Genomic DNA, 13,463 nt, shown 5'->3' with positions numbered 1-13,463 from the left:
CAAGAAATTTCCATGATGTCCACATACATATTTATCCGTGCCTACCTATAGCTTGACAAGCCTCTATCAGCTTTTCTCCTTCTCTACTTTGCTCTCTCTTGCTCACAATCTCTTGTCAACATTACTAAAAACTTCCTAATTTTCCCGTTACACTCACTTCTTCATGCACTTTCACCTAAGAACTAATAGTTATTTCGGTACGCAAGTATTAAACTATTAGCATTTCGGTTAAAACACGTTCATTGCTCCTGGATGCCCACAATATAGAGGCAAGTTATTTCCATTTAATTTCAAAATTGACTGTCTCACTTACCTTAGAACTTTTATGCTACACTTTCAACTACATTTTGGACTCAGGAAAAGCCACATGTGCTAGTGGTGCACTTGGATCTATTCTAATACTTGCAAGATATCACCTGTGCATAGTAATATTTTCTTGGGCCAGTATATGCCAAATTCATTCCACATATAATTTTATAATTTATCACCAATTTAGCATGGCTCTCTCCTAATGCTGACTAGTTTAAATGTATAACCTTAGTTTTGGTAATGATGGCAATATAAATTTTACTGCCTTAATCTGTACTACAAGCATTTAACAGCTCATGTGAAGAGCCCCGGATGTCCTTCAAAATATGAGAAATATTACATTTCCCATGAATATGACCATGTTTCAGTGCTAATTCTTATCCCAAATGTCCACAAATGAGCCTTTAATTTATGTGCTCACTAGCACATCCAAAATTTAAATGGATAGGCTATTTGTGTATATTCAACTGCAGAGACATATTGTTCTTAACTACACTGATTCCCTCAATGGTTTCAACTTTCCAACATAATAAATAGTGAGAGTCTCTATGTTAGACTTTAAGACATCTCTGTACTGATATGAATGAGTCACATTTGCCTTGTTTTTTTCACAACTATGTGCACTCTGTGATTTACCACCTTGCAATGCCTGACTCTTTCAAGTGTGCCTTTCCACCCTCATTTTTATTAAAAACAGACCCTATGAACCCACACATATCACTTTTCAGCCTGTTGACAAAATACTTATATTGTACTTATTAAGATGTGTTAATTTGGTTGCCATATTTCCTCAACAAGCATATGATTCTTGGAATCACAAAATATAACTTTATGGATATACCACTGGCCCGGTGCATGAAATTCATTCACAGGAGGGTGTGTCCCTCAACCTGGCCTGCACTGTCTCTAATCTGGGACCCTTGGGGGATGTCCGACTGCCAGTTTATGAATTGAGCCTGATCCAGAAGTCACATATCCCTCTTGAAATCCAGCACCACTGCCTCCTAACAGCTCGCCTGCCTGCCTGCCTGCCTGATCTCCCCTAACTACTATGCCTACTGGCCTGCTCACCCCCAACTGTCCTCCCACCCCCCAACCACGCTGCCCTTCTCGCCCCCAGCTATCGAACAGGGAGAGACTGATGGATACTCAGGCATCCTCCTAAAGGACCAACACACAAATTTCCCTGTGCTCTGGCAAAGGGAGGGTGAAGTGCACTGGAGCTGTGAGGGAAGAAGCCAGGACTAGGGACTCAGGGGATACAGCTCAGAAGATAGATACCCAAGTCTCCAGTTATTGTCGGTGCAAAATTTAGAGTGGAATTTCGGAGTCATATTGCAATTCAGTCCCGACTGTAAAACATTTTCTCTAGGCCACTAAAGAGATTAAGAATGACAATTGGTCTCCAGTAGAAGCCACCACCCGCCATGTTGCAAAAAATCTCTTGCCTGAGGATGACTGCCTACAGGGGCAATTCAAGTCAGAAGCCTACAAGTGTGTAGCCAGAGGTGGTCTCCTGAGGCTTTAAGTCTTTGCCTGACCTAATTAGTCATAAACAGCCTTTAACACTGTCCAGCATGACAGACTGAGAGGTGTAGAACAGCGGTTCTCAACCTGTGGGTCGCGACCCCTTTGACGTTCGGCCGACCCTTTCACAGGGGTTGCCTAAGACCAATCTACATATCAGATACTTACATTACGATTCATACCAGTAGCAACATTACAGTTATGAAGTAGCAATTACAATAATTATATGGTTGGGTCACAACATGAGGAAGTGTATTTAAAGGGCCTTAAGATGAAGAACCACTGATAGAGGATCTACATAACTCATCATCACAAACTCAAACAGAAAGCCAAAAGTAGGAAACAAAGAAACAATCCCAAAATGAAAGCACTAGAGAATTCTCAGAAGAGAAAAATGAAGTAGAGATAAGAAATTTATCTGAATCAGAGTTCAGAGCAATCATGGTAAAAATGCTCAATAGCATGAAAAAAAATATAGTAGCTATAAAAAAAGAAAAGTTCTAGGTTAAAAATATGACATAACACTAGTAAAGAACCAATTGGAAGAAATACACAGCATATTAGGGAAGCTGAGGATCAAATCAGTGAATTATTAGTCAGAGAGAAAATATCACTCAATTAGAAAAACCAGAAAATAAAACAATTAATAAACAGGAGCACAGGTTAAAGGAACTGTGAGGCTACTGGAAATGTAACAATATTACAGTAGTGGGTGTGCCCAAAGAGGCAGAAAGGGAGAAAGGCATAGAGAAGGTGTTTGAAGAAACAATGGCAGAAAACTTCCCTAACTTCTTAAAGGAAAATGTCACACAAGTGCAGGAACCACAGAGAACCACAAACAAGAAGAACTCAAACAGGCCCATTCCCAGACACATAATAATTAAAGTGCCAAAAATCACAGAAAAAGTGATAATTGTCAAGGCAGCAAAAGAAAAGAAATGTGTTTCCTACAATAAAGTTCCAATGAGGGCTGACACCTGGTTTCTCATCAGAAACTCTACAGGCCAGAAGGGAATGACATGAAGTACTTAATGTAATGGAAAGCAAGGTTCTGAGACTAAGATTACTATATCCAATAAGGCCGTCATTCAAAATAGATGTTTAAATAACGAGCTTCCCAGACAAAGAATGGCTAAAGAATACAACACCACAGACCAGAATTACAAGAAATGCTAAAGGGACTGCTGTAATGAGAAGAAGAAATGAGAGGGAAACCTAGGCATACAGAATTAAAATGGCAATAAATCAGTATCTATCAATAATAACCCTTAAAGTAAATGGACTAAATGCTCCAATCAAAAGGCGTAGGGTTGCAGAATGGATTCAAAAATATGACTCACCTATACGCTGTCAACAAGAGACCCACCTCAAAACAAAAGTCTCATACAGAATGAGAGGGAATTTTGCATGCAAATGGAAAAGAAAAGAAAAGCTAGATTAGAAATAAACATATCTGACAAAATAGACTTTAACATGAAGGCCACCACAGGGGACAACAATCCTAAACAGCTCACTAGATCAGACAAACTTAATTGACATCTTCAGAACAGTTCATCCCAAAGATACAGAATATACATTCTACTTAAGTGTACATGGGAGATTTTCAAAGATAGACCACTTGAGACACAAGCAAAGTCTCTTCAAATTAAACAAGATGGAAGTCATATCAAGCATCTTCTCTGATTACAAAGGCATACTGCTATATAATAAAGAGGTAATATGCAAATTATTCCTCACACCCTAACAAGATGGCTGCCTATGACCTGGCTGTCAGGGAGTTTAGTGAGGGACAACCAAATGACTGAACAAGCAGGCTGCATGGGGAGACCAGACTGGCATGGGGGGGGGGGGCGGGAGGGGGGTGTTTAATGAGCCACGACCAAACGACTAGACAGCAGGCTACTTGGGGCGACCAGGCCAGTTGCGGCTTAGTGAGGGACAAACAAACAACTGAACAGCAAGTTGTGTGGGGCAACCAGGCCTGTAGGGGTGCTCTGAGGGGCAACCAGGAAGACAGGGGGACTGTAGAATGAAACCAGCGCATTATAGGACCAGTTGAATATGACAAGGCTAGCGGGTGATGGGGCAGTAAGAGGTGACCAAACTGACAGGGGGAGAGTTAGGGGTGACCAGTCTGGCAGGGGCTTCATTGGGGGTGATTAGGCCTGCAGTGTGTGTGTGTGGGGGGGCAGTGAAAGGTCACTAGGCTGGTGAAGGGGCAGTTGTCGGCGACCAGGCTAGTAGGTAGGGGGCAGGTGGAGGTGACCTGGTCGATCACAGGGCAGTTAGGGGAGACCAGGCCAGCTGGTGGGGCAATTAGGGGTGATTAGAGCAGCAAGTAGAGGCAGTGAGGGTCGACCAGGCTGTAGGTGGGACAGGGGGCAGTTAGGGGTGACCAGGCAGGGAGGCAGGCCGGCAGGTGAGCAATTAGGAGACAGCAGTCCCGGATTGGAGAGGGTATAGGCTGGTCTGAAGGAACACCACCACCCCTCATGGAAGAATTTTGTGCACTGGGCCTCTAATATTAGATATAACCTCCAATAAAAATTAACAAAAATTCAAATAATGGCAGGCTAAATAGTACATTATTAAACAATGTTTGTTTGTGTTATCAAAAACATCAAAAAAGAAATTAAAAACATCCTGCAAAGTAATGACAATGAAAACACAATAATTCAAATTCAATGGTATATACTGAAAGCAGATCTGAGAGAGAAGTTCATAGCATTACAGCCACAAAAAAACAAAAAACAAAAAATAACTGGTAATAAATTATATAACTCTACAACTTAAAGAATTAGAAAGAAAGCAACAAGAAAGCCCAGACTGAGCAGAAGGAAGGAAATAGTAAAAATCACAGCAGAATTAAATAACATGACAACCAAAAAAAAAAAAAAATCACTACAAAATATCAACAAAACCAAGAGCTGGTTCTTTGAAAGGATAAATAAGATTGATGAACTTCTTTCAGGCTTACCAGGAAGCACAGACAGGGGACCCAAATCCCAAATAAACAATCAGAAATGAAAGGGGCTTAATAACAACTGACCCCAAAGAAATGAAAAGGGTTGTAAAAATACTATTCCAACAAACTGGTCAACCTAGAACAAGTGGATGTATTCCTAGAAAAGTACAAACTTCTGAAACTCAATCAAGAAGAATAAAAATGTCTGAATAGACGGATAAACAGAAGGTAATTGAAGCAGTAATTGAAAAACTTCCAGCAACCAAATCCTTGGGCCAGACAGCTTCACAGGAGGTTTTACAAAACGTTCAAACTAAAACCTTTCCTCCTTACACTATTCCAAAAAATTCAAGAGGAAGGAACAATTCCAAGCTATTTCTAGCAGCCAGCATTACCCTAATCCCAAAGCAGATGTAGATACTGCAAAGAAAGAGAATTACAAGCCAATGTATCTCTGATGAACATAGATTCAAAAATCCTCAACAAAATCCTAGCAAATCAGAACAAGCATTACATCAGAAAGATCATACACCATGAGCACATGGATTTATTCTGGGCATGAAATGATGGTGCAACATCCCCAAATCAATACACATGATACATCAAATTGAGAGATAAAAAGCACATAATCATACAAATTGATGAAGAAAAAGAATTTGACAAAACCCAACACGCTTTTTGGTAAAAACTCTCAGCAAACTGGGAATAGAGGGATCATACCTCAACATAATAAAAGCCTCATATGAAAAACATACAGACAACACCATACTCAATAGGCCAAAACAAAAAACAAGTCACCCAAGAACAGGAACAACACAGGGATGCCCACTGTCACCACTCCTGTTTGAGTGAGTGCTGGAAGTGCTACCATATCAATCAGGCTGCGTGTGGCATGACCAAATTGAGGGATGTCCGAAGGACTGGTTTGGGGCCGGGCTGGCCAGACTGCACCCATGCACAAATTTGAGCACTAGGCCTCTGGTAAAATATAACTACCCAATAAATGGGGAGTTTGTCTTATTCATAATCATTATGCAGCATAGTGTGTAGGCTACTAAATATCACTTGAAAGAAGACACTTAGGAATAATGTGTACACAAACTACATTTTCTACTGCTTACCACTTGAGACACAACATCAACTATTCTTCATAAATCAAAAAAATGGACTTCTGAACTCAAGAAAAATCATGACATGCAACTGGAGAGCATTATGCTAAGTGAAATAAGCCAGTCAATGAAGGAAAAATACCACATGATCTCACTCATTCATGGATAAGAGAGATAATTATAAACTTTCAAACAATAATAGATACAGAGGCCGATCTAACTCAAACAGATTGTCAAACTGCAGCATGAAGGTCGGGGTGGGTTGGAGGGCAGGAGGGAGGGAGGTAAGAGATCAAACAAAGGACTTGTATGCATGCATATAAGCATAAGCAATAGACATAAGACACTGGGGGGTAGGGGAGGTCAGGGAATTGTCAAGGGCTGGGGCGGGGGGGGGGGAAGGACACATGTGTAATACCCTTTGTAATACTTCAATGAATAATAAAAAAATTGAAAAAAGAATCATTGGGGGAAAAAAAGAAAGATCAAGTAATTTGCTCTATCAAAAAAAAAAAAAAGGCAGAAAAATCATGAGACAAATCCAAATCTTGGCTGTCGACAAATACTAAAAGATAAATATAAAGTAAAAGGATTAATATGTATTGAACTCCTTCAGTGTACCATAAAACAAGTTCTTCATTTAATAAATGAATTTGGTAATGTACCAGAATACAAAGTTAACACCCAGAAATCTATGGCTTTTTGATACACCAATAAAGAATTCACAGAAAAAGGAACAAAAAAAACAAAAACAACAATCCGATTTACTATTGTAACAAAAAAAGGAAGATACCTAGGAATAAACTTCACTAAATAAGTAAAAGATCTTTACTCTGAAAACTACAGGACATTGAAAAACAGGTAGAGGAAGACATAAACAAATGAAGAATATACCATGTTCATGTATTAGTAGAATAAATCTCATTAAAATGGCCACACTACACAAAGCATTCCACAAATTTACTGTAACCCCCATTAAAATACCAATGACATATTTCTCAGACCTAGAACAAAGTCTCCAGAAATTCGTATACAATAAAAAATAAAAAGACGGGCAAGAGTCAGAGTAATCTTGAGAAAAAAGAACAATGTTGGTCGTTCACAATTGCGGATGTCAAGTTGTATTTCAAAGCCACTGTTCTCAAGCTTGCTGGTACTGGCACAAGAACAGACGTGTACTAGTAGACCAATGGAACACACCTGAGAACATAGAAATAGACCTGAGCCTTTATGCCCAATTAATGTTTCACAAAGGAGGCAAGAGCATACAATGGAGTCAAGACAGTCTTTTCAATACAGGAGGTTGGAGAAATTGGATAGATACATGCAAAATAATGAAACTAGACTACCGCCTCACACCATTGAGGAAAATAAACACAAAATAGATAAAGGACTCAATTGTAAGATGGAAACCATAAAAATCTTGGAAGAATCCATAGGCAGAAAATTATGAGACATATTTCAAAGAAGCCCTTTACCAATATAACTCCTAGGGTAATGGAAAATACGGAGAAAAGAAACAAATGGGACGACATCAAAATAAAAATCTTCTGCAGAGAAAAAGAAACCATCAGCAACACACACACACACACACACACACACAAAAACACAACAAACAAACAAACAAACAAAAAACAAACAAACAAACAAAAAACAAAACAAGAAAGCCCATGGCTTGGGAGAACATATTTTCCTATGCTATATCCAGTAAGGGCCTGATCTCCAAAATTCATAGGGAACTCAGCCATCTTAAAAAAAAAAAGGAAGATAAACAATGCAATCAAAATTTGACTTAAATAGATACTTTTGAAAATTGCACATACAGAAAGCCAAGAGACATATGAAAACATGCTAAAAATCCTTAATCTTCCTAGAGATGCAAATCAAAATGACAATGAGATACCATTTCACACTTGTAAGAATGGCTATCATCAACAAATCAACAGACCACAAGGGCTGAGGAGGATGTGGAGTAAAAGGAACCCTCCTGCACTGCTCGTGGGAATGCAGTCTGGTAAAACCACTGTGGAGAACAGTATGGAGTTTCCTCAAAAAATTAAAAAGGAACTGCCATTTGATCCAGTACTCCCACTACTAGGGGTCTTTCCGCAGAAATTAGAAACACCAATCAGAAAGCATATTTGCACCCATATGTTCATTGCAGCACAATTTACAATAGCTAAGATTTGGAAACAGACTAAGTGCCCACCAGCAGATAAATGGATAAAAATGGTGGGGTACATCTACACAACAGAATACTACACTGCTGTAAAAAGGAAAGAACTCTTCCCTTTCCAAAAAGCATGGAAGGACATGGACAGCATTATGGTAAAGGATTTTACCATATGTTGAGGATTTTAGAATCTATGTTCATCATGACCAAATTGAGGGATGACCGAAGGACTGGTTTGGGGCTGGGCTGGCCAGACTGCACCCATGCACAAATTTGAGCACTAGGCCTCTGGTAGAAAATGGGGAGTTTGTCTTATTCATAATCATTATGCAGCGATCCTAAATGAATCACCAGATCAGATGGACTTAATTGACATCTTCAGAACACTTCACACCACAGCCACGGAACATATATTCTACTCAAGTGCTCATGGGACAGATTCAAAATTAGACCACATATTGGGTCACAAACAAAGTCTCCCCAATTTCAAGAAGATTGAAATCATACCAAGCATCTTCTCAGACCACCATGGAATAATATTAGAAATAAACTACAATATAAACAACCTAAAATACTAAAACACTGGAAGCTGAATAGCATGTTACTAAATATTGATTGGTTTACCAATGAGATCGAAGAAGAAATGAAAAACATCCTGGAAACAAATGACAATGAAAACACAACAATCCAAAACCTATGGGACACAATGAATGCAGTCCTGAGATTGAAGTTTATAGCTTTACAGGCCTTTCTCAAGAAACAAGAAAAAAATGGCAGTGAATCATCTAACTCTACAACTCAAAGAATCAGAAAGAGAGCAACAAGAAAACCCCAGAGTGAGCAGAAGGAAGGAGATAATAAAGATTACAGCCCAAATAATTGACATAAACACACAAAAAAATTACAGAAAATCAATGAAACCAAGAGCTGGTTCTTTGAAAGGATAAACAAGATTAACAAACCTCTAGCCAGGCTCACCAGGATGCAAAGAGAGAGTACCCAAATAAACAAAATCAGAAACGATAGAGGCGAAACAACAACAGACCCCACAGAAATACAAAATGTTTGTTAAAAAATACTATGGACAGCTCTACTCCAACAAACTAGACTACCTGGAGGTAATGGACAAATTCCTAGAAAAATACATCAATCAAAATCTCAATCAGAAGAATCTAAAAATCTCAACAGGCCAAAAACTATGGAAGAAATTGAAGCAGTCATCAAAAAGCTTCCATTCAACGAAAGCCCAGGACAAGACGGCTTCACAGGGGAGTTTTACCAAACACTCAAGGAAAAACTAAAACCTATCCTCCTCAGACTAGTACAAAAAAATCCAAGAGGAAGGAACACTTCCAAGATCATTCTATGAAGCCAGCATCACCCTAATACCAAAACAATGAAAGAGAATTACAGGCAATATCCCCCATGAGCATAGATGCCAAAATCCTCCACAAAATCTTAGCAAATCGGATCCAGCAGTATATCAGAAAGATCATACACCATGACCAAGTAGGATTTATCCCAGGGAAGCAAGGATGGTACAATATCCTCAAGTCAATAAACGTGATATATCACATAAAAAAATTAAAAGAAAAAAAAAACACATGATCATATCAATTGATGCAGAAAAAGCATTTGACAAAACCCAACACCCATTTTTGATAAAAACTCTCCACAAGGTGGGAGTAGAAAGATCATACCTCAACATAATAAAAGCCATTTATGACAGGCCCACAGCCAACATCATACTCAATGCACAAAAACTAACACCATTTCCCCTAAGAACAGGAACAAAACAGGGATGCCCACTCTCAGCACTCCTGTTCAACGTAGTACTGGAATGATTAGCCATTGCAATTACACAAGAACAAGAAATAAAAGGCATCCAAATTAGAAAAGTGGAAGTAAAACTGTCCTTATTTGCAGACGACATGATGTTATACATACAAAACCCTAGAGATTCCATCAAAAAATTCCTATACTTAATACATGAATTTGGCAATGTAGCAGGATGCAAAATTAACCCCAAGAATTCTGAGGCATTTCTATACACCAATAGTGAACTTTGAGAAAGAGAGATTATAAAAATAATCCCATTTCCCATCGGACCAAAAAAAGTAAGCTACCGAGGAATAAACTTAACTAAAGAAGTAAAAGAACTCTACTCAGAAAACTACAGGACTTTGGGAGCAAATGGAAGGAGCAGCTGAAGCTAGTAACACTCACACCGAATTGGCGAAATTGCTCAGCTGGTGAGAGGCTTTGCAGCCGGGAAGAGCAGAACTCCCCTGGAAAGGTAAAAAAAAACCACGGATTTGGGCAGGAAAGTTTGCCAGACCTCTGAGCCCAGAGAGCCGGAGGGAGACCGCATGGCAGACAGCGGCGTCCCCTGGGACAGGCACAGCCCCTGACGGGGGAAAGGAGAACCTCGGGATTCCTGGCGCCACCAGGGAAATTGAGAGCTGGGTTCTGTGACCACGGAGGACTGAGCCTAAAGGGGGCAGCCTGAAGAGCTGACCTGACCATGCAGTCCCGGTAAGAGAAGAAGCTTACAGAAACCAAGCCTTCCCCGTTTCCGCAGCCGGTGTTTGTTTGTTTGTTTTCACTGAATCCTGTTCATGGGACATTTCGGATACACTCACCTGTGCTGAAGAGAGGGAGAGTGTGCTGAGGAGTGGAATCTGGGGAGAGACTGGGGAAAGAGGGGGAGCCGGGAGAGGTGGTAGTGAATTGAGTGCTGAGACACCCCTGAGCCCAGGACTGGGGAAGCCACCCGCTCCTGAGTGTGAGTCTCCTCCCCCCAGCCCCCAGGCAAGGAGCACAGCCACACCCAGATTCCACCCTGTAGGAGATCAAGGATTAAGATAACCTGATCAGTCCCTGGGAGTTAACAGGGTCTGGCCTATAGGGGGATTTTCAATCCCAGCAACAACACAGCGCTGGTAACTAACTATTACGCAGTCAGCTCTGGGCAGTGAACTTCCACTGGACAGAGAGGCCCTATAGCCTCAGAGGACAACCCCAGAACACTGCCACCCAGAGGCTGACCCACAAACTGACTCTTTGCTAAACACAAAATAAGGCAGCCTGGGAAATAAATGAGGCATGCTTTAAAATAAGGACTGTGGTTTACAATACAGAGGAACAGTATATCGCAGGGAAACTCAACACTCTCCTGAATACCTGGAAGGTCTAAGGCGAGCCACACTGAAGAATAGAAGAAACGAAGGACCTCCACTACTGCAATTTTTTTTCTTTTTTCACTTTTTAACTAAGAAACCAATTTTTTTTCATTCTTTTTTTTCTGTTCTTTTTTTTTCCTGTTTTTTTCTTTCTTTTCTTCTTTTTCCATCACCTGATTTTACCCTTTTGATTACTACCTTCTTATTTTTAACCAGTATTATTACTGCTACCATTTTACCATTTTTTAAAGTGCCATTTTATTTTTTCTTTATTTTATTTTGGGATTAGTGTTCACCATTCTATTTCCATCGTTATATTATTGGTTGTTTCTAGTTTGCATTCATATCCAGGGAGCTGTTGCTGGAATTTGTTGGGATTAATGGCTGTTCTATAGGAGTATTCTCCTCATATAAAAAGTCTCTTCCCTCTTCCACTTCATTCTCTCTTTTTGCTCTTTTTTTTTCTTTCTTTTCTTTCTCGCTTTTATTTTCCCCCTTCCTTTTTCCCAATTTCATTTTTGCACTCCCTTTTTTTGGTCCCTACTTTTCTTTTCCTTTTTCTCTTTTCTCTTTTTCTCTTCCTTCTTCCTTATCCCCTAATTCTCTTAATTCAGGTGGTCACCTTTAATTGGGGTTATTAATATCGTGAATATATTTGTGTATAGTGCCTGGTACATGGTGCCTTGTTGTGTTGTATTTTGTGCCTTTAAATCAACGCAGCAGATCCAAGCAACAGCAACCCCCTGAGCACCTCATCCTCTGCTGAGGAATAGCAGCTGTACCTGAAACCTCGCCCCACCAGCCGGAAGAGCCACCACAGCTGTGAACAGCACCCACCAGAGGAGCTGCTGACAACTGAAGAGCAGCTGCTACCGCAACCGCCCGAAGAGCAACCACAGACCAAGGAGTCACTGCCACCAAGGGAGCAACCACTGAACAACTCAACGTCTAGATATGTCAGTGAGATCAAACATGGGTAGACAAAGAAACCACCAGAGGAAAGAGAAGGAGGACTCTCCAGAAAAGCAGCTAAGTAATACAGAGGCATGCAACATGACAGATAAAGAATTCAGAATAAGGATCCTAGAGTGCATAAACCGGATGGAGGAAAAAATCAACAACCTCTACAAGAAGCAAGAAGAAACAGATGAAAAAATCGATAACATATGGAAGAAGCTAGAAGAAACAGAAGAAAAAATTGATAACATATGGAAGAAGCTAGAAGAAACAGATGAAAAAATCAACAACCTAAGTAAGACCCAAGAAGAAATGAAGAGTGATATAGCTGCAATGAAAAACTCCATTGAAAGTATCAACAGTAGACTAGGAGAAGCGGAGGACCAAATAAGTGAATTAGAAGACAAGGAAGCAAAACACACCCAAAATGTACTGCAATTGGAGAAAAAAATTAAAAGACAGGAGGAGAGCCTAAGGGAGCTTTGGGACAACATGAAACGAAACAACATACGAATAATAGGAGTACCAGAACAACAGAAGGATGAACAAGGATTAGAAAACCTACTCGAAGAAATAATATCAGAAAACTTTCCTGAGGTGGGGAAGAAAAAAGTCACACAAGCCCAGAGAGTCCCAAACAAGGTGAACCCGAAAAGACCCACACCAAGACACATCATAATCACCATGGCAAATGTTCAGGACAAAGAGAGAATCTTACAGGATGCAAGAGAGAGACGGAAAGTTACATACAAGGGATCTCCCATTAGATTGTCAAATGACTTCTCAACAGAAACACATCAGGCCAGAAAAGAATGGACTGAAATTTACAAAGTGATGCAAAGCAAAGGACTGAATCCAAGAATACTGTATCCAGCAAGGCTATCAATCAAACTTGAAGGGGAAATAAGAAGCTTCACAGACAAAAAAAGACTAAGGGAGTTTGTCACCACCAAGCCAGCAATGCAAGGAATGCTAAAGGGACTGGTATAAAAATAAGAAATAAAAATCTCAGAAGGAAAACAGCCACACAAAAAAAGAAATGGCTACAAACAAGTACCTTTCAATAATAACTTTAAACGTAAACGGACTAAATGCTCCAACCAAAAGACATCGAGTGGCTGAATGGATAAAAAAACATGACCCATACATCTGCTGTCTACAAGAAACCCACCTCATTAGAAGGGACTCACACAGACTGAAAGTGAAAGGATGGAAAAATATCTTTCAGGCAAATGGAAAGG

The sequence above is a fragment of the Myotis daubentonii genome, chromosome Y, assembly GCF_963259705.1.
Source record: "Myotis daubentonii chromosome Y, mMyoDau2.1, whole genome shotgun sequence".
Lineage (NCBI taxonomy): Eukaryota > Metazoa > Chordata > Mammalia > Chiroptera > Vespertilionidae > Myotis > Myotis daubentonii.
Note: the sequence above shows the minus strand (reverse complement) of the source record.